This window comes from Oncorhynchus mykiss, chromosome 23, assembly GCF_013265735.2.
Source record: "Oncorhynchus mykiss isolate Arlee chromosome 23, USDA_OmykA_1.1, whole genome shotgun sequence".
In the NCBI taxonomy this organism is placed as follows: Eukaryota; Metazoa; Chordata; class Actinopteri; order Salmoniformes; family Salmonidae; genus Oncorhynchus; species Oncorhynchus mykiss.
The window spans coordinates 25,764,478-25,785,592 of NC_048587.1; the positions used below are offsets into that span (position 1 = coordinate 25,764,478).

At 42.2% G+C, this 21,115-nt stretch overlaps 1 protein-coding gene across 5 annotated transcripts in view; it reads left to right on the top strand.

Annotated features, from left to right (window-relative positions):
* Positions 1-482: 482 nt before the first annotated feature.
* The window catches only part of ctbp2a (C-terminal binding protein 2a), a 119,661-nt gene continuing 99,028 nt past the window's right edge, over positions 483-21,115 (top strand). For 4 of the 5 annotated variants that reach the window (XR_002470335.2, XM_021580544.2, XM_021580546.2 and 1 more), the window contains exon 1: positions 483-783. The gene's annotated coding sequence lies outside the window, so the exon portion shown is untranslated. The remainder of the gene's footprint in view (positions 784-21,115) is intronic. The other variant, XM_021580548.2, reaches the window with a different exon arrangement.

Below are 21,115 nucleotides of genomic sequence, written 5' to 3' on the forward strand. Positions count from 1 at the left end.
GTAATTGAGGTAATATGTACATGTAGGTAGAATTATTAAAGTGGCTATGCATAGATAATAACAATAGCTGCGTTATTGGTAAAACATTAAGCCTATGTGATATGTTCACCCCCCTTCTACTTCTACTTTTGTATTCATCTGATCAGTCCAATGGGACTGGGAAATAAATATCCGCTAATCTAATTCATTAATACTAACACTGATTAATCTGCTTGGATGCAGACATGTCCATACTCGCCCTTCACATGACACTGAGATTGAGGGCCAATAGGGATGATGTCATCAAACAGATTTGGAGCATTGTCTTCATGGCTATTTGTTTGTTCACATTGGTTAGAAATGTATCTGTCCTTATCTGATATATGGGTGATCCATTGACCTGTGTGAGTGTGTGTGTTAAAAGGGAGGCGAGGCGCGCTCGTAAGCGCCATTGGTTTGTTTGGGCCAAAGCCCCGCCTCATTAAAAAAGGCGAGAGAAAAAAGGAAAAGAAACTGATACACACCCCTCTCTCAATTCTTGCAGGAGGGATATAATAGGAAGGAGTGTGTAGGCTTACAAACGGTGCCGCAATCAAGCATAGGATATTTTAGAGGAAAAAGCGACATTAGGAATCAATTATTTCTGCTACGGAGATCGGTCCGGTTGCTCTAGGATTTAAGTTTTTGTGGCATCTAAAGGTGGATCCATTAATATCGAACAGGAAGCGGTCTTGTAGAGCGTATGATGCTATTTTCGGACGCATAAAGCCACCGTTTGAACTTCTCAATAAACATCTGATCGAGGTAGGACGAAATAATTTTCTAATGATTTCGAAAACCTCAGTTGTTCAACCGGTGTAGTTTTGAAAGCGATCTTTGTCGCTTGTTGGTGCCCATGTGTGTCTGCGCCATCAAAAGTGGAGTGACTAGAGAGGGAATTGTGGGGTGGCCAATTCCGAGGACATCTTTAGTGAAAGGGAAAAAAATGGCATTAGTAAAGACATAATGCTATTGTGGCTACGTCCTGTCAGTAAAGTAATCAACTATGACCCTCAGTCATACCAACACAACAACCAACTTTGGAACTCCAACAGATTTAATAGAATAATAGGTGAATAAGAGAGAACAGAAGAAGGATTCCATTTTAATTGGCAGCGCCAATTTCAACACGTTGAGGAAGTCTGTTTTAGCCGTTTCACATTATATGATTGGATAGAAAAAAAGTTATTTAGAAAAAAGTTAAATATCTCAAATCATTTCAATAGTCCATGAAAACAGATAAGTGTCACCATTGCAGTGGTTGAGCTTTACTTTAAAGGGGCAATCTGAAGTTGCTACATACATGTTTGGATCATAAATTAATATGGCCCCATTGATTCTTGAAGAATATAACTCATAAATGCCTCATGAGTTTAGTTCACTTGTCGTTCCCCATCAGAAACCAAAATATAAGCTTGCTTAACACCATTTGTAAAAAATGCTAATATAAACAAACACTGTATAGCCTCAACATGGTTCAAACGATACGTTTTATATCATGAATCCTTGGATCTATAGCTCTGTCTATGAATTTTAGAGTGGTTACATTTCTCCAGCCCCATCCCTCAGCTTTTTACAGAAACCATGGTCGGAAGGTCGCTTTGTTTCAGCTGCTGATTGGCCCTTTAACTTGAGGTTTACAAGTTAGATCTCTCTCTCCCTCCCACTCTGTCTCTCAGTTTTATAGCATGCATCTACTGCATACTTCACAGATGGAAGCAGGTGTTTTGATTTTAGAGGGCCACATCTCTTCTTCCAAAGCCCTTGGATTCAGCTTTTGTCATTGATATTACAAAAGTATCCCACATAATCACTGAAAACTAATCATGTAAGGAATTCAGACTCTCTTCATACAATGATTACTGTTATAGGTGCAAAGCAACAGGAGCTCTAGTCTCTCTCCATTCCCCCTACTTCACAATTTGTCATTATCTTGTTAAAGGGCCTGGTGGGGATTGGTATGAAAAGATAACCTTTTTTCAATTTGGAGGCTTAAGTGGAAGGAAGGTCCTTGGGAGAAGGTTCTTTTGTTTTGGCGTGGAAGGAGTGGGACTGTGGCTATATGCAGATGTGCTGCTGGTAACTAACATCTGCTCTCCCTGTGGGCATTGTCATGGCGCCAGCCTGTGGTGAAAAGGCCCCTTCAGTAAAGCCCTAATGACCCTGCTGCCCTTTCCTCTCTAGGGGAAACACTTTGGAATGAACTTGAGACCTCTGTTACCTTGCCCTATTTAAGTCTTTTAGGGTGGGTCAAGAGCAGATTTCCGCAATATGCGGCCAGCGGGCCTGTGATTTTATTTGGCCCCCCAAGTTTTCTGAGCAAGTTTTTATTTTTATTTACAGTGCCTTCACAAAGTATTCATACCCCTTGACTTATTCCACATTTTGTTGTTACAGGATTCAATATATTTTTGTTACACCCATCTACACACAATTCCCCATAATGACAAAGTTAAATATATTATTAGACATTTTTGCAAATGTATTAAATTAAATTAAATATAAATATCTAATTTACATAAGTATGCTAACCCCTGAGTCAATACTTTGTAGAAGCACCTTTGGAAGCGATTACAGTTTTGAGTCTTTCTGGGGAAGTCTCCAAGAGCTTTCCACACCTGGGATGTGCAACATTTGCCCATGATTCTTTTCAGAATTTTTCAAGCTCTGTCAAATTGGTTGTTGATCATTGCTAGAGAACCATTTTCAGTTCTTGCCATAGATGTTCAAGGAGATTTAAGTCAACTGTAACTCGGCTAGCGCTGTTGTGGTGACCGTGTGACCGCCAGTGTGGCGGTAATGAGTCATGAAGGCAGCCAAATTCCATGTGACCGTTTAGTCATGGCTTCTCCAAGAGCTGATGCTACTAATGGTCATTAGAAGCCTACCAAACTTGCTAACTGCCTGGTACTCAGCACTCTATTGTCCCTCTAATTACTATGACATCAATGCAAATTGAAAATCTAATCACACACTTCATAAGAGCCACTTCATAAGAGCCCATGAGCTCATGTTGCACAACAATTCTATAGGCTATGCAATTGTGTGAGAAAACGGAGAGGTGGCCTCTATTAAAAAGAGGAGGATCCCATTAGCCCTTTATAGGCTAAGCCTACTATATTTATTTCCTAATATTAAGCACATTGCTAATTTTTACAACAGGAGTGTAGCCTACCTGACTGGCATGAAAATGAACCACGGGAAAAGCATCCTCCATTTGCTTTTTAAGTGCGTAGATGACATTCATTTTTCCCCCTGCCCCTGTTTCGAGACAGGTGCGTGATAATGATCTATTCAAAATCAAAATACATTTTACACACATTATTTCGTATATGTAAACACAAAATTAAATCAAGAATAGTCTGATGGGGGAGCGGTTTGGGTGCTTCCACATTGCATTTTTGTCCCACCCCCAGTTTTATCATTGGAATGTGATACAAAACGAAGCAAGGGTGTGCTTTAGGACCATGCGGACGCCTCCAAGCGGTTGGGTAGGCTGTCAGGATTATTTATCCGACTGGGGGGAAAAATATATATATATACAGTGGGGCAAAAAAGTATTTAGTCAGCCACCAATTGTGCAAGTTCTCCAACTTAAAAAGATGAGAGGCCTGTAATTTTCATCATAGGTACACTTCAACTATGACAGACAAAATGGAAAAAAATCCAGAAAATCACATTGTAGGATTTTTAATGAATTTATTTGCAAATTATGGTGGAAAATAAGTATTTGGTCAATAACAAAAGTTTATCTCAATACTTTGTTATATACCCTTTGTTGGCAATGACAGAGGTCAAACGTTTTTTGTAAGTCTTCACAAGGTTTTCACACACTGTTGCAGGTATTTTGGCCCATTCCTCCATGCAGATCTCCTCTAGAGCAGTGATGTTTTGGGGCTGTTGCTGGGCAACACGGACTTTCAACTTCCTCCAAATATTTTCTATGGGGTTGAGATCTGGAGACTGGCTAGGCCACTCCAAGACCTTGAAATGCTTCTTACAAAGCCACTCCTTCGTTGCCCGGGCGGTGTGTTTGGGATCATTGTCATGCTGAAAGACCCAGCCACGTTTCATCTTCAATGCCCTTGCTGATGGAAGGAGGTTTTCACTCAATCTCACGATACATGGCCCCATTCATTCTTTCCTTTACACGGATCAGTCGTCCTGGTCCCTTTGCAGAAAAATAGCCCCAAAGCATGATGTTTCCACCCCCATGCTTCACAGTAGGTATGGTGTTCTTTGGATGCAACTCAGCATTATTTGTCCTCCAAACACGACAAGTTGAGTTTTTACCAAAAAGTTATATTTTGGTTTCATCTGACCATATGACATTCTGATGAAAGAAATCAAAACTGAAATAAATCATTCTCACTTCCATTATTCTGACATTTAACATTTTTAAAATAAAGTGGTGATCCTAAATGACCTAAGACAGGAATTTTACAATGATTAAATGTCAGGAACTTTGGAAAAACAGAGTTTAAATGTATTTGGCTCAGGTGTATGTTGACTTCCGACTTCAACTGTAAATAACGTAGGTTCGTGATGTAATGACTCCAAGTAAAATGTGTCCCTACACCTGCAACAGCATTCCTAACCTAGCCCACAATGTCTGCTGTGTGGATCGTACAGTCACAAATCGAGCAGTCATTTGAAAGAGTAAGAACATTTCAGCGAGACAACTCGAAATCCATTAATGCCAAAATAATTAAATACATTTTCCTTGACAATCAACCGTTCTCTGTCGAGGGTGATGTTGTCTTTCACGACTAGTCGAGCACCGGTACACACTAACGTTACCAAGTGTGCTATTGTTCAAATCAAATTGTATTAGTCACATGCGCCGAATACAACATACAATAAAATTTGATCTGAACAATAGCGCACTTGGTAATATTAGTGTATACCGGTGCTTTTACCTTACAGTGAAATACTTACTTACGAGCCTCTAACCAACCATGCAGTTAAAAAAAAATCCAGATAAGAATTAGAGATAAAAGTAACTAAAGAGCAAAAGTAAAATAATAATTGCGAGACTATAAACGGGGGTATCGATACAATGTGTGGGTGCACCGGTTAGAATGTACATGTAGGTAGAGTTATTAGAGTGAATATGCATAGATGACTACAGAGAGTGAGAACCTCTCTCAATGGTGCAGCTGTATAACATTTTGAGGATCTCAGGACCCATGACAAATCTTTTCAGTCTCCTTCGGGGGAATAGGTGTTATCGTGCCCTCTTCACGACTGTCTTGGTGTGCTTGGACCATGTTAGTTTGTTGGTGATGTGGACACCAAGGAACTTGAAGCTCTCAACCTGCTCCCCGTGAAGCTCTCAACCTGCTCCCCGTCGTTGAGATTGGGGGCGTGCTCGGTCCTCTTTTTCCTGTAGTCCACAATCATCTCCTTTGTCTTGATCACGTTTAGGGAGAGGTTGTTGTCCTGACACCACACGGTCAGGACTCTGATCGCCCTATAGGCTGTCTTGTCGGTGATCAGTCCTACCACTGTTATGTCATCGGCAAATTTAATGATGCTGTTGGAGTCATGCCTGGCCATGCAGTCATGAGTGAGCAGGGAGTAGAGGAGGGGACTGAGCACACACCCCTGAGGGGCCCCTGTGTTGAGGATCAGTGTGGCGGATGTGTTACCTACCATTACCACCTTGGGACGGCCCTTCAGGAGGTCCAGGGTCCAGTTGCAGAGGGAGGTGTTTAGTGCCTGTGTCCTTAGCTTATTGATGAGCTTTGAGGGCACTATGGTGTTGAACGCTGAGCTGTAGTCAATGAATAGCATTCTCACATAGGTGTTCATTTGGTAATGCAATAGAGATTTTATCATCTCTGGATCAGTTGGGGCGGTATGCAAATAGTGGGTTTCTGGGATAATGGTGTTGATGTGAGCCATGACCAGCCTTTCAAAGCATTTCATGGCTACAGACGTGAGTGCTATGGGTCGGTAGTCATTTAGGCAGGTTACCTTAGTGTTCTTAGGCACAGGCACTATGGTGGTCTGCTTGAAACATGTTGGTGTTACAGACTCTGACAGGGAGAGGTTGAAAATGTCAGTGAAGACACTTGCCAGTTGGTCAGCGCATGCTCGCAGTACACGTCCTGGTAATCCGTCTGGCCCTAGGCCTTGTGAATGTTGACCTGTTAAAAGCTCTTACTCACATTTGCTGCGGAGAGCGTGATCACACAGTCTTCCAGAACAACTGGTGCTCCCATGCATGTTTCAGTGTTATTTGCCTCGAATCGAGCATAGAAGTAGTTTAGCTCGTCTGGTAGGCTCGTGTCATTGGTCAGCTCTTGGCTGTGCTTCCCTTTGTACTCTGTAATGCTTTGCAAGCCCTGCCACATCCGACAAGCGTCAGAGCCGGTGTAGTACGATTCGATCTTAGTCCTGTATTGATGCTTTGCCTGTTTGATGGTTCATTGGAGGGCATAGCATCATTTCTTATAAGCTTCCGGGTTAGGTTCCCACTCCTTAAAAGTGTCAGCCCTAGCCTTTAGCTCAGTGTTGATGCTGCCTGTAATCCATGGCTTCTGGTTGGTCGACCGATTATGATTTTTCAACGCCGATACCGATTTATTGGAGGACCAAAAAAAGCCGATACCGATTAATCGGACGATTTTAAAAAATGTTTAAAAAAAAAAAAAAAAAAAACGCATTTAAGTTTCCCTGCATTAAAGACCCTGGCTACTGGGAGCGCCGCCTCTGGATGAGCGTTTTCTTGTTTGCTTTTTGCGCAATACAGCTGATTCAATGCTGTCTTAGTGCCAGCCTCTGACTGTGGGGGTGTGTAAACAGCTACAGAATACAGTTGAGAACTCTCTCAGTAGGTAGTGTGGTCTACAGCTTATCATGAGATACTCTACCTCAGACGAGCAATAGCTCGAGACTTCCTGCGATATCGTGCACCAGCTGTTGTTTACAAAAATACATAGACCGTCGCCCCTTGTCTTACCAGACGCCTCTGTTCCATCCTGCCGGGACATCATATAACCAGCCAGCTCTATGTTGATATTGTCGTCGTTCAGCCACACGACTCCGTGAAGCATCAAATGTTACAGCTTTTAATGTCCCGTTGGTAGTTTAATCTTCCCAATAACTCTGCGATTTTATTCTCCAAAGATTAAACATTTGCTTCGTGAGATTCATGAAAGGGGAAAAAACGATTCTGCTAGTCCGTGCTGAGTAATCGTACTCCTGATGTCTAGAAGTTATTTTCGGTCATAAGAGACGGTAGCGGCAACATTTTTGTACAAAATAAGTAAACATTTTTTTTTTTTAATTACAAAAAAACACAATCGGCCTGCCTTCTCTGGCGCCATCTTACCAGATGTTACCCTACCGGAGTTACACAGCAATTGCTTCACTGTTATTAGCTTCATGACATACTATGGAACGCCATTTGGAGCTTTGCATGTCACGTGTTAAATAAACTTTTAATTTGACACGTCAAATAACACAGTTCTATTATAGAATGTTGTGTGTTCTGAATTTGCACGTGCAAGCCAAGCACCACCACTAATATCAGTAGCACTGTCAAATCTGTACAAAAAAGTCTGCAAACACTGGCCAAGAACAACATATTTACAATACCGTGTTGGTAATAAAGCATTATTTGTTCTAACGCAACTTCTGGGTTAGCTTGCTTGCTCTAGCTTGGTACCTAGCTTGCACCAATACAACCAGCAAGAAACCAGTAGAAACTGCAGTCATTTTCACTATTCTTAGGAATGATTTAGGAATCCTTGTGAGAAAGTATTGGCTAGGTAGCCACTTGTTGTTCGCCTACTGAAATTGAACTTCAGTTCATGAAAATAAATAGTTAGCCAGCTACTAAACCCTGTTTCCCAAAGCTAATATTATAAGCAGCCAGTTAGCTTCATCTGGCTAGTGAGGCTTGACCTGACCGGGTTATGTGTTGTGAAGCTAGGATTAGGCACAATAGTGGAATTTGTGGGGGTGCCTTCAAAATAAAAGTATGTCTTTGACAGTGATGCATATTTAGACTAGATAATGTTAAACAAGGTTGGAATGTGAAACAATGAAATGGGGTATCAGTCTACTTGGTGACACCCACAGAACACAACTGTGAAGAGTTTAGGCAAATATTAGCTTTGTAGCTCTTATCGTGGGACTGTGACTGTATGAAATATCCTCCCCAGTCAGCCAATTGTGTGACTTGACATTCATATTGCACTGTACAGCTTTACCTAAGGATAGGGGATCAATAAAATTGGGTATCCGTCTACTCAATTTCCAAGCAATTTTTTTCCCAACGTCCTACTAAGTATGCCCCAATGCAATTCTAAAGTATAGTACATATGGTGAGGCTTTTCCAAACAAGTCAAACAACGTTTATTATAAAATCTTAGGTACCCTAATACGTAAATAAACAATACAATTTAAGACGTAGAATCTTTATTGTCTTTACCGGAGAAAAATACCAAAGAACGCTCTCTCATTCACACGCTTGGAAACACTACAGCCAAAATGGAAGCCACCTAGAAAAACTACCATTTCTGGCTCATTTTTCCAAAAACCAGCCTGAAACTCTTTCTAAAGACTGTTGACATCTAGTGGAAGCCCTAGGAACTGCAATCTGGGAGGACTTTGCCTTATAATAAAAGTGACAGCCATTGAAAATAGTTGTAGGCTGAAAATAAAAATAATTTGGAATGGTTTGTCCTCGGAATTTCGCCTGCCATATCAGTTCTGTTATACTCACAGACATTATTTTAACAGTTTTAGAAACTTTAGTGTTTTCTATCCAAATCTACCAATTATATGCATATCCTAGCTTCTGGGCCTGAGTAACAGGCAGTTTACGTTGGGCACACTTTTCATCCGGACGTGAAAATACTGCCACCTACCCAAGAAAGGTTAAGTAATAATGTCCTCGAAGCCGGTGTTTGGCGGACATATTGTCTCAGGTGTTGTTAGGCCTGAGATGAAGTCATATCTGTGACCAATCTGTATTCCCAGTCATGTAAAATCCATAGATTAGGGCCTAATGAATTTATTTCGATTGAGTGATTTCATTATATGAACTGTGATCTTTGAAATTGTTGCATGTTGCGTTTTATATATTGTGTTCTGCTGTGTTTGAGAAGGCAAACCCCTTTTGGATTAGTTATTTGTACAGCTGCCACTGTTATCTTGATTTCTTTGTGTTCTTTTCTCCTCTCCGTTCTCACCCGTCTGCTCCTCCCCCCTTTTCTCCAATCAGGTCAGGCAGGCCTGTTGCCCTAGAGGCTCCAGAATCCACACAGACACAGCGTGCGCCTAGAGAGCCAGTACTGCATGCGTCAAAACTTTGTTCATTTGCACACATTGTTCACATTCGCTTGTAAATGTCCAAACTCAACAAAAATTACATTCGGTAGCACCTACTTATATACAGTATATCATAAAAGTGAGTACACCCCTCACATTTTTGTAAATATTTGAGTATATCTTTTCATGTGCCAACACTGAAGAAATTACACTTTGCTACAATGTAAAGTAGTGAGTGTACAGCTTGTATAACAGTGTAAATTTGCTGTCCCATCAAAATAACTCAACACACAGCCATTAATGACTAAACCGCTGGCAACAAAAGTGAGTACACCCCTGCGTTATTGTATTAGGAGGTAGGTGAAGGAGTCAAGCGCAGGAGAGCAGAGATGTCCAAGTAGCGTCTTTTTAATAGACAAGTCCACAACAATAGGGCCAGGTACAATACCAAATAAATGCCCACGACAAAAGGGAACACAGTTACTCACGGAAGGAGAAAAAAACAAAGCTCCTTAAACTTATACATAATCGGTATATACGTGAAAATAACTGAGGCACAACCTCAACGAGCAACATGAAACGAATAATCCCGCACAAAGCTAAGGAGGCAACAGGGGTAATTATACACACACAAATGAAAGCAAATGAAACCAGGTGTGAAAGAACCAAAGACAAAACAAACGGAAAGTGGATTGGTGATGGCTAGTAGGGCGGCGACGCCGAACACCGCCCGAACAGGGAGAGGAACCCCCTTCGGTGGAAGCCGTGACAATACCGCCCAATCCTAGTAATTAGTAACTTGCTCAAAGGGATATTTTATTCAATGTCTGCTCTTTTTTTATTTTGACTCATTTACCAGTAGGTGCCCTTCATTACGAGCATTGGAAAACATCCTTGATCTTTGTGGTTGAATCTGTGTTTGAAATTCACTGCTCAACAGCGGGACCTTAAATATAATTGTATGTGTGGGGTACAGAGATGAGGTAGTCATTAAAAAATCATGTTTAACACTATTATTGCACACAGTCCCTGCAACTTATTAGGTGACTTTTTAAGCAAATGTTTACTCCTGAAGTTATTTAGGCTTGCCTAACAAAGGGGTTGAAAGCTTAATGCCACAAGACATTTGAGTTTTCCATTTGTAATTCATTTGTAACATTTTCGAAACGCATAATTCCATTTTTGACATGGAGTATTGTGTGTGGGCCAGTGATGGGAAATCAAAATTGTATCCATTTTAAATTTAAGTCCAGGGCTGTGAAAACTTTCTGAAGGCATTGTGTATATACAGTGTACTGTATATAGTTTTTGGTGTTGGACATAAGACTGTAAAATCACCACGAAATCATCTCAGTTATTTTAATTTAGGAAATCTGTTCCCAAGTATTTGCTCTCATAAATAGAGAGGCATATGTGATCGTATCCCAATTTAATCAAGGTTTGAAATTATTCTGTCAAATGCTATATCTGTTTGAAATTTTAAATTTTAGCATTCAATTTGCAGTGTACAAATTATTTATAACTAAGTTCTGGCCCCCCAAACATCTGCTCAAGGAAAAATCGGCCCACGATGAATGTAATTGGGGACCCGTGGTATTGGAATGTTTTGATTTCAAAGTTGCTAAATTTGACTTTTCATTGAAGTGTATGCCTTTCTTTAACCTACATATCCCTACTGTTATTCCTAGAAAATGTGTGCTAAACAGTGTACAGTCTTTCCTTCTCCCATACTCTCTCTTTCACCCCTCCCTACCTCTATCCATCCTCCCTGTTGGGGGTTGAACTTCCGCTCACTTATCCCTGGCATTTGTATTCGGATACAAAAGGAGTGTTTTGCCCCTCCCGGCAGACGCATCACATGCAGAATCACAATGCACATGGCAGCTAATATCAGAGTGTTTGATTTATCACTGCAAACCAGCGATTTTGTATTTATGACATCCCATTGCGGCATGTGTACCTATTGGTGGAAATGAAGAGTTATGCGTGAAGGGGAGCCATGGAGTCGCTGTGTTGGAACTAATCTCAGGTGGATGTGAAGGCACAGTCGAGTGAACATGATGCGTATTGTAAAAACTCAAGTAGAGAAGGCAATAGGCCAAGTGCCAGTGTCCCACTATTTCACGTAAAATTAAGATCACTGTATTTTGACTCATTTGGATCCACTGAAGGGTGATTGCTGTAATGCACAGCTCTAAAATAAAACTTTGTTCACCAGATTTTCTACTTGGGGATTTGTGTAGTTGGGTGCCTTTCAGGCACTGGTGATTTGTAGTTGCATTTAGATGCAGATGTTTCCAACACACCTAACAGGCGTGTAACACATTAAACATGTCTGGACATGGTGGTCGTGAATGTACTTAAATGAACAGCTGGTGTCTGAAAAGAGGGCGATTGCAACATATGTTGCGAACAATCTGTCAAACTGATCATTTGACATATTTTATGTCAATGTTATGATAGTGTTATGATAGGCTTCTTAATGCATGAAACAAACATATTTTTTTTCTTCAAATAATTGAATGTGTTGATGTCAGGTTGATGTCTATTATACACATGTAACGTCAATCCGTGTTTGAACAGGATGCTATGTAGACAGGTATTTGAAGTCACACAATTGACTGGTAAAGGAATTACAAGTATTAATTAGTGATGCACCGATATGACATTTTGGCCAGTACCGATATCAAATATTTTCCTTGCCCCAAAAAACGATACCGATATTAAAAATTTTAGCGGCCTTTTTAAGCATTCTAGTACAGTTAAATAGTTAACACACACACATGAACGCAGCGGTCTAAGGCACTGCATCTCAGTGCAACAGGCATCACTACAGTCCCTGGTTCGAATCCAGGCTGTATCACATCTGGCTGTGATTGGGAGTCCCATAGGGCGGCACACAATTGAAGGAAAAATGGCCCCTGGGAGAAGAAGGCAGACATTTTAAGTGTCCCCAACCATGTTTTTTTTTGTTTGTTTATTTATTATTTTTTTAAACTTATTTTGTCAATAATGTTGCCACTACCGACTCTTATGACTGAAAATAACTTATGGACATCAGGACTGCTATTACTCACCACGGACTGGCAGAATCGTTTTTTTCCTTTATCTAGTCTGACGGGCCCGACGCGAATGATATACTGCTTTCTCGAGAACAGGCCCAGATTCCCGTGATTTGCGTGAAGAGATGGTGGTGAAAAAAGAGCCAAGAGGCGCACTGCCTTCTGAGAATTCGTAGGCGATTGAATAAACCCCCACTTCCTTCCATTCTGCTAGCAAACGTGTAATCTTTGGAGAATAAAATCAATGACCTATGCGCAAGATTAAACTGCCAACGGGACTTTCAAAACTGTAATATCTTATGCTTCACGGAGTTGTCTGGACGACGACAATATCAACATGGTTATACGCTGTACCAGCAGGAAGAACAGCTGCGTCTGGTAAGACGAGGGGCGGCGGTCTATGTATTTTTGTAAATAACAGCTGATGCATGATATCTAAGGAAGTCTGAAACTATTGCTCGCCTGAGGTAGAGTTTCTCATGATAAGCTGTAGACCACACTATCTACCGAGAGAGTTTTCATCTGTATTCTTTGAAGCTGTTTACATACCACCACAGTCAGAGGCTGGCACTAAGACAGCATTGATTGAGCTGCATTCCACCACAAGCAAACAAGAAAACGCTCACCCAGAGGCGTCGCTCCTTGTAGGTGTACTTTAATGCAGGGAAACTTAAATCCGTTTTACCAAATTTCTCTCAGCATGTTAAATGTGCAACCAGAGGGAAAAAACTATGGACCACCTTTACTCCACACACAGAGACGCATACAAAGCTCTCCCTTGCCCTCCATTTGGCAAATCTGACATAATTCCATCCTCCTGATTCCTACTTAGAAGCAAATATTAAAGCACTAGATCAATAGAAAAGTGGTCAGATGAAGCAGATGCTAAGCTAGAGGACTGTTTTGCTAGCACAGACTGGAATATGTTCTGGGATTCCTCCGATGGCATTGAGGAGTACACAACATCAGTCATTGGCTTCATCAATAAGTGCATCGACGATGTCGTCCCCACAGTGACCTACGTACATACCCCAACCAGAAGCCATGGATTACAAGCAGCATCTGCACTGAGCTAAAGGCTAGAGCTGCCGCTTTCAAGGAGCGGGACTTTAACCCAGAAGCTTATGAGAAATTATGCTATGCCCTCCAACGAACCATCAAACAGGCAAAGCGTCAACACAGGGCTAAGATTGAATCGTACTACACCGGCTCTGATGCTCGTCGGATGTGGCAGGGCTTGCAAACCATTAGGCTACAAAGGGAAGCACAGCCAAGAGCTGCTCAGTGACACGAGCCGAGTAGATCACCGTAGTGCCTGTGCCCAAGAACACTAAGGTACCCTAACGACCCGTAGCATTCACGTCTGAGGGCCATGAAGTGCTTTGAAAGGCTGGTCAAGGCTCACATCAACACCAACAGATCCACAAATGATGCAATCTCCATTGCACTCCACACTTCCCTTTCCCAACAGGACAAAATAAGCATCTATGTGAGAATGCTATTCATTGACTACAGCTCAGCTTTCAAAATCTTAGTGCCCTCAAAGGTCATCAATAAGCTAAGGAAGCAGGGACTAAACACCTCCCTCTGCAACTGGATCCAGGACTTTCTGACGGGCCCTCCCCAGGTGGTAAGGGTAGGTAACAACACATTCACCACGCTGATCCTCAGCATGGGGCCCTCTCAGGGGTGTGTGCTAGGTCCCCTCCTGTACTCCCTGTTCACTCATGACTACACGGCCAGGCACGACTCCAACACCATCATTGCCGATGACACAACAGTGGTAGGCCTGATTAACGACGAGACAGCCCATAGGGAGGAGGTCAGAGACCTGGCCGTCTTTTGCCAGGACAACATATTCCTCAATGTTATCAAGACAAAGGAGATGATTGTGGACTTCAGGATAAAGAGGACTGGGCACGCTCCCATTCTCATCGATGAGGCTGCAGTGGAGTAGATTGAGAGCTTCAAGTTTCTTGGTATCCACATCACCAACAAACTAACATGTTCCAAGCACACCAAGACAGTCGTGAAGAGGGCATGAAAAAACCTATTCCACCTCAGGAGACTGAAAAGATTTGGCATGGATCCTCCAAAGGGTCTACTGCTGCACCATCGAGAGCATCCTGACTGGTTGCATCACTTCCTGGTATGGCAACTGCTCAGCCTCCGACCGCAAGGCACTTCAGAGGGTAGTGCGAATGGCCCAGTACATCACTGTGGCCAAGCTTCCTGCAATCTAGGACCTCTATACCAGGCAGTGTCAGAGGAAAGCCCTGGAAATTGTCAATGACTCCAGCCACCCTAGTCATAGACTGTTCTCTCTGCTACCGCATGGCAAGCGGTGCTGGAGCGCCAAGTCTAGGTCCAAGAGGCTTCTAAACAGCTTCTACCCCCAAGCCATGAGACTCCTGAACACCTACTCAAATGGCTACCCAGACTATTTACACCCCCCCACCCCCTTTACACTGCTGCTATTCTCTGTTGTTATCATCTAAGCATAGTCACTTTAATAACTCTACCTACATGTATATTACCTCAACAAACCGGTGCCCCCGCACATTGACTCTGTACCGTTACCCCCCTGTATGTACAGTTGAATTCGGAAGTTTACATACACCTTAGCCAAATACATTTAAACTCAGTTTTTCACAATTCCTGACATTTAATCAAAGTCAAAAAAATCCCTGTCTTAGGACAGTTAGGATCACCACTTTATTTTAAGAATGTGAAATGTCAGAATAATAGTGGAGAGAATGATTTACTTCAGCTATTATTTCTTTCATCACATTCCCAGTGGGTCAGAAGTTTACATGAGCTCAAATAGTATTTGGTAGCATTGCCTTTAAATTGTTTAACTTGGGTCAAATGTTTGGGTAGCCTTCCACAAGCTTCCCACGATCAGTTGAGGGAATTTTGTCCCATTCCTCCTGACAGAGCTGGTGTAACTGAGTCAGGTTTGTAGGCCTCCTTGCTCGCACACGCTTTTTCAGTTCTGCACACACATTTTCTATGGGATTGAGGTCAGGGCTTTGTGATGGCCACTCCAATACCTTGACTTTGTTGTCCTTAAGCCATTTTGCCACAACTTTGGAAGTGTGCTTGGGGTCATTGTCCATTTGGAAGACCCATTTGCGACCAAGCTTTAACTTCCTGACTGATGTCTTGAGATGTTGCTTCAATATAAACACGTAATTTTCCTCCCTCATGTTGCCATCTATTTTGTGAAGTGCACCAGTCCCTCCTGCAACAAATCATCCCCACAACATGATGCTGCCACCCCCGTGCTTCACGGTTGGGATGGTGTTCTTCGGCTTGCAAGCCTCCCCCTTTTTCCTCCAAACAATAGATGGTCATAATGGCCAAACAGTTCTATTTTTGTTTCATCAGACCAGAGGAAATTTCTCCAGAAAGTACGATCTTTGTCCCCATGTACAAACCGTAGTCTGGCTTTTTTTATGGCAGTTTTTGAGCAGTGGCTTCTACTTTGCTGAGCGGCCTTTCAGGTTATGTCGATATAGGGCTTGTTTAACTGTGTATATAGATACTTTTGTACCTGTTTCCTCCAGCATCTTCACAAGGTCCTTTGCTGTTGTTCTGGGATTGATTTGCACTTTTCGCACCAGAGAATGTTCCATCAGTAGGAGACAGAACGCGTCTCCTTCCTGAGCGGTATGACGGCTGTGTGGTCCCATGGTGTTTATACTTGAGTATTATTGTTTGTACAGATGAATGTGGTACCTTCAGGCGTTTGGAAATTGCTCCCAAGGATGAACCAGACTTGTGGAGGTCTGCAATTTTCTTTCTGATGTCCTGGCTGATTTCTTTTGATTATCCCATGATGTCAAGCAAAGAGGCACTGAGTTTGAAGGTAGGCCTTGAAATACATCTGCAGGTGCACCTCCAATTGACTCAATTGATGTCAATTAGTGTCAGCAGCTTCTAAAGCCATGACATCATTTTCTGGAATTTTCCAAGCTGTTTAAAGGCACAGTCAGCTTAGTGTATGTAAACTTCTGACCCACTGGAATTGTGATACCGTGAATTATATGTGAAATAATCCGTCTGTAATCAATTGTTGGAAAAAAATACTTGTCATGCACAAAGTAGATTTCCTAACCAACTTGCCAAAACTATAGTTTGTTAACAAGAAATGTGTGGATTGGTTGAAAAACTAGTTTTAATGACTCCAACCTAAGTGCATGTAAACTTCCTACTACAACTGTAGTCTTGCTATTGTTATTTAACTGCTGCTCTTTAATTGCTTGTTACTTTTATTTAATATTCTTATCTATATTTTTTAAAACTGCATTGTTGGTTAGGGGCTCGTAAGTAAGCATTTCACTGTAAGGTCTACACCGGTTATATCCATGCTTCTACACCTGCATTGCTTGCTGTTTGAGGTTTTAGGCTGGGTTTCTGTACAGCACTTTGATGTAAGAAGGGCTTTATAAATACATTTAATTTATTCACCGCATGTGCCTAATAAAATTAGATTTGACAATTGGCAAACGTCCGTATCGTCACTGTAAATATTAATTTGTTCTTAACTGACTTGCCTAGATAAATGAAGGTTACACACGCACACACACACACACACCACTGACCAGAAAGTTATTTTGTTGGCATTTACCTATGTCTCCATTACCAGTAAAACATAATCAAAACCTATTTATTTCACTTAATTGCTGTGCTGTTTCATTGTTCATTTGTTCAGTCGTTTCATTCTCAACCAGGATTTCCATGGAACACCATTTAGGTCTATGCATGTAAAAAAAAAAATGCATACCAAATAACATGATTTGACGTGTCAAATAAGCTTGTTGACCAATCAGGACCTGAATATGACTGCACTCCTTGAATCCTAATACTCCTTTTTAACATAGAATTTAGCTCTAGCTGAATTCACCAATTGTTTCTCAAAGGCAAAAGCACAAACCTCTTTAGTAAGTTACCGTAGGAAGGCTTCTGAGACCGTTTGACTACCCTGCGATTGTGCAATGCATTATGGAGAGGAGTTAATTGGTGTGAAATTACAATATACCCCTTCTGCTTAGGGAGGACATTTGTAGCCTGATGTCACTCACAGCTTTTCAAAATTGCTGTTCCAGGAGCTGTATCCCTAAAATAACGATTGATTTATGGTTAGATATAAAACATCTACACTCTTATTGTTCAGGAGATGTGACCGTGGAATGCAATAGTGTGGTCTAACTTTGTGGTTTGACTATTTGAATCAGCTGTGTAGTGCTAGGGATAGTGCATGCAGGACGGAGTTTTTGGAGACCCTGATCTAATATAGGGATTATATGATGAAAAGTATAGCAGGTTATTTTTGGAGCGATACTGGAATGACTGGGTGTTGTCATGGAGACCATGCTCATACAATGGTTATACATTGAGTGCACAAAACATTAGGAACACCTGCTCTTTCCATGACAGACTGACCAGGTGAAAGCAATGATCCCTTATTGATGTGACTTGTAAAATCCACTTCAATCAGTGTAGATGAAGGGGAAGAGACAGGTTAAAGAAGGATTTTTAAGCCTTGAGACATGGCTTGTGTATGTGTGTCATTTTAGAGGGTGAATGGGCAAATCAAATGCTGTTAAGTGCCTTTGAACAGGGTATGATAGTAGATGCCAGGCATACCGGTTTGTGTCAAGAACTGCAACGCTGCTGGGATTTTCATGCTCAACATTTTCCTTTGTGTATCAATAATGACCCACAAACCAAAGGACTACCAGCCAACTTCACACTACTGTGGGAAGCATGGCTACATATTCGTTGCCAGACCTTCTATATCCAGGTCATCTATAAGTCTATGCTAGACACATATTAATCTCCACAAAGTTTGCTGCTTCAGTGTCTTTAGATATTTTTGCCAGATGTTACTATGGAATACTGAAGTATAATTACAAGCATTTCAAGTGTCAGAGGCTTTTATTGACAATTACATGAAGTTGATGCGAAGAGTCAATATTTGCAGTGTTGGCCCTTCTTTTTCAAGACCTCTGCAATCCGCCCTGGCATGCTGTCAATTAACTTATGGACCACATCCTGACTGATGGCAGGCCATTCTTGCATAATCAATGCTTGGATTTTGTCAGAATTTGTGGGTTTTTGTTTGTCTACCCACCTCTTTGACCACAAGTTCACAATGGGATTAAGGTCTGGGTAGTTTCCTGGCCATGGACCCAAAATATCAATGTTTTGTTCCCCGAGCCACTTATTTATCACTTTTGCCTTATGGCAAGGTGCTCCATCATGCTGGAAAAGGCATTGTTCGTCACCAAACTGTTCCTGGATGGTTGGGAGAAGTTGCTCTCGGAAGATGTGTTGGTACCATTCTTTATTCATGGCTGTGTTCTTAGGCAAAACTGTGAGTGAGCCCACTCCCTTGGCTGAGAAGCAACCCCACACATGAATGGTCTCAGGATGCTTTACTGTTGGCATGACACAGGACTGATGGTAGCGCTCACCTTGTCTTCTCCGGACAAGCTTTTTTTCCGGGTGCCCCAAACAATGGGAAAGGGGATTCATCAGAGAAAATGACTTTACCCCAGTCCTCAGCAGTCCAATCTCTGTACCTTTTTGCAGAATATCAGTCTGTCCTTGATGTTTTTCCTGGAGAGAAGTGGCTTCTTTGCTGCCCTTCTTGACACCAGGCCATCCTCCAACAGTCTTCGCCTCACTGTGCATGCAGATGCACTCACACCTGCCTGCTGCCATTCCTGAGCAAGCTCTGTACTGGTGGTGCCCCGATCCCGCAGCGGAATCAACGGTCCTGGCGCTTGCTGGACTTTCTTGGTTGCTCTGAAGCCTTGGTTGCTCTGAAGCCAACAATTGAACCGCTCTCGTTGAAGTTCTTGATAATCCGATAGATAGTTGATTTAGGTGCAATCTTACTGGCAGCAATATCCTTGCCTGTGAAGCCCTTTTTGTGCAAAGCAATGATGACAGCACGCATTTCCTTGCAGGTAACCATGATTGACAGAGGAAGAACAATGATTCCAAGCACCACCCGCCTTTTGAAGCTTCCAGTCTGTTAGTCGAACCCAGTCAGAGTGATCTCCAGCCTTGTCCTTTACCTTACCTCCTTCTTTTTTTTCTATTGTGTTATTGACTGTACGCTTGTTTATTCCATGTGTAACTCTGTTGTTTGTGTCACACTGCTTTGCTTTATCTTGGCCAGGTCGCAGTTGTAAATAAGAACTTGTTCTCAATTTGCCTACCTGGTTAAATAATGGTGATTTAAAAAAAATTATTATAAAAAATTCAGTCAACATGGACCAGCAACACTTTCGACATCTCATAGAGCCCATACGAATTGAGGCTGTTCTGAGGGGGGTGTTCCTAATGTTTGGTGTACTCAGTTTATATATTTTGTTCAGAAAACTTAGGGGGGGACAAATAGAACTTGGGGGGGAATAATTTAGCCATTGGGCCACCTAATTGGGGAACCCTGGAATAGACTACCCTGCAGATTCCTGGTTCTCAATGCCTGTTGATAACCTATTTGCCAAGGTAAGTGGACCTGGTGCTGTGTTTGGGAGTGCGGGGGGTTGGAGGTGGTCTTGTTTCCGGCATGGAGGAGAACAGATTCAAGGATCAAGGAAAATACTTTTGAGATTCAACTTCACTGTGAGATGGAGAACTCAGACAGCAGTGGTAGGCTTTTACAGCCTTCTCAGTGTATTACAGTAGGAGGATCAGCATGCCATGCCACTGGGCCTGGTAATGGCCTCCTACCCTGTGAAAAACGCTGCTCTGTAGATTTCCACTCCTCTCCTTAATGACAGGTGATTTTAATCTAAACGAGCACTCAATTGCTCTCAACATCATGGAGGCTTTGCCAGGGCTGGGTGAGTGGGTTTGCTAAGGAAAGTGTTATTGTAGGAGGAGATGGAGGTGAGAGGAGTTGTGTGTTGATTGATTATGCACAAAGAGGAGGAGTGAGGGAGACATTGTTATTCTATTAAATACAATCTCAGGTCATAAAGCAAGCTCTTATTTTCTTATATCTGTCTGTCTGGCTCATTGTCTGCCTGGCTCATTGTCTGTCTCTCTCTTAGTTTTTCTGTCTCTCTCGTAGTCTTTCTGTCTCTCTCGTAGTCTGTCTGTCTCTCATTGTCTGTCTGGCTCTCTCTCATTGTCTCTCGCATTGTCTGTCTGTCTGGCTCATTGTCTGCCTGGCTCATTGTTTGTCTCTCTCTTAGTCTTTCTGTCTCTCTCTTAGTCTGTCTGTCTCTCATTGTCTCTCATTGTCTGTCTGGCTCTCATTGTCTCTCGCATTGTCTGTCTGTCTGTCTGGCTCATTGTCTGTCTCTGTCTGTCTGTCTCTCATTGTCTGTCTGGCTCATTGTCTCTCATTGTCTGTCTGGCTCTTTCGTAGTCTGTCTCTTATTGTCTGTCTCTCTCTCTTTGTCTCTCGCATTGTCTGTCTGTCTGGCTCATTGTCTGTCTTTCTCTCTCGTAGTCTGTGCCTGTCTGTCCGTCTCTCATTGTCTGTCCATCTCTCATTGTCTGTCTGTCTGTCTCATTGCCTCTCGTTGTATGTCTCATTGCCTCTCGTTGTATGTCTCTCTCTCTGTATCTCATTGTCTGTCTCTCTCTCTCTCTCTCTCTCTCTCTCTCTCTCTCTCTCTCTCTCTCTCTCTCTCTCTCTCTCTCTCTCTCTCTCTCTCTCTCTCTCTCTCTCTCTCTCTCTCTCTCTCTCTCTCTCTCTCTCTCTCTCTCTCTCTCTCTCT